Here is a 1,839-nt window from a genome sequence, read left to right on the forward strand (position 1 = left end):
CTGTCTACATACACTACGTTTGTCCGTCCTCTTTTGCAGTATTGCTCCGCGGTCTGGGATCCTTACAGATGGCATTAACAGAGTACAGCGAGAAAGTTCAAAGAAGAGCAGCACGTTTTGTCTTGTTGCGAAGTAGGGGAGAGTGTGTCACTGACTTGATATGGGGTGGACATCACTAAAACAAAGGCGCTTTTCATTGAGGCGAAATCTTGTCACGAAATTTCTATCACCAAATTTCTCCTCCGAATGCGAAAGTATTTCGGCGACGCCGATTAACGTAGGAAGGAAAGATCACAATAATAAAATAAGGCAAATCAGAGCTCGTGCGGAAAGATATAGGTGTTCGTATTTTCCAAGCACTGTTCGAGATGGGAATGGCAGAATTGTTGAGAAGCTGGTTCGATGAACCCTCAGACACTTGAATGTGATTTCAGAGTATCCATGTAGATGTAGGCCAACGGCATTGCCGCAGTGGTAACACCAGTTCCCGTCAGATCACCGAAGTTAAGCGCGGTCGGGCTGGTCTACCAATGGGATGGGTGACCATCCGGTCTGCCGAGCGCTGTTGGCAAGCGGAGTGAACTCAGCCCTTGTGAGGCAAACTGAGGAGCTACTTGATTGCGAAGTAGCGGCTCCGGTCTCGTAAACTGACATACGGCCGGGAGAGCGGTGTGCTGACCACATGCCCCTCCATATCCGCATCCAGTGACGCCTGTGGGCTGAGGAAGGCCGGCCGGTACCGTTGGGCCTTCCAAGGCCTTTTCGGACGGAGTTAGTTAGTTCGTTATGTAAATGTAGATGTGGAAACTTAACTAATATTCATTATATGATGCATACTACCTTGGACACCAAAGATGAAGTTTTATAGTTGTACTTAATATGGAAGAATAATCAGTTAGTTAAATGCATATGAAAGACACTAATTTTGAGAAGAGTTAAAAGTAAAAACCTAATTATCTTTTTTTGTTATACTTCGACGACTTTCATTTACAAAAGAGAATTTTAATGTTGCTAATGTTGGTAAGAACTGTAACCCACATGTTGACGAAAAATAGAAACGTCGATTTCCTGGAAAATTACCTTATGGTGTATTCATATCGGAAGGTATTAACATTACCTGTAACCGTTGGTGCAGAAGCTAACGTTTACATGAGTTTGTTGGGTGACTGTTTTAACTGTGTCGCTGGTTGACTGGGCAACAGAGAAAATCGGTAACTAAATTTTAGTAAAACTTCTGAAAGTGAACAAAGTAAAGAATTTTTGTTTCTTTGTGCTGTTCTGTTGAAAACTGAAATTGTAGGACCGTGGCAGCGTAGAAAATGCAGGTTGACTCTTTCAAAGAAGAAAATAGCAACCAGCCACGGTTAATAATGCTGTTTATTCGCACAAATAACGTCGTTACTGATTTCCAAGCGACATGTTTAGGTTCAGATTGTTATCCACGTTCAGATGGTTTCGAACCGATCGGTTCTTCTTCACATACCTGTTCACGTTTAGTTGCACCTATCATTTCGAAGCCGGTAACGGCGCTATTTATATGCATACATAGCACTGTTAACGGTGGCTGGCTGCCGTTTTCTTCTTTGTAATAGTCAATCCGTATATTCTTGCCCAAATGAGGTGAATCTGCAGACATTCACGAGATTAAAGATGTACAGAGAAGCTGTATCAGATACAAGACGAAGTTGTAATATGGAGACTGAGCAGCACATGGACGGAACATTTTAAACTATACTTACTCTTTATCAACGTTTCGTATTTAAAAGCGATTCTTTTGACCACGCTGAATGCAGAACGTTTCTCAAATTTACACGTGATGAGAGGATCATCCCTCTGCGT

General features: G+C 42.5%; 1 pseudogene; it reads left to right on the forward strand.

Annotated features, from left to right (window-relative positions):
- The first annotated feature begins 453 nt into the window (after window positions 1–453).
- Window positions 454–571, forward strand: LOC124614642 (annotated as a pseudogene).
- The last annotated feature ends 1,268 nt before the right edge of the window (window positions 572–1,839 follow it).

This window comes from Schistocerca americana, chromosome 4 (assembly GCF_021461395.2).
Source record: "Schistocerca americana isolate TAMUIC-IGC-003095 chromosome 4, iqSchAmer2.1, whole genome shotgun sequence".
Classification (NCBI taxonomy): domain Eukaryota; kingdom Metazoa; phylum Arthropoda; class Insecta; order Orthoptera; family Acrididae; genus Schistocerca; species Schistocerca americana.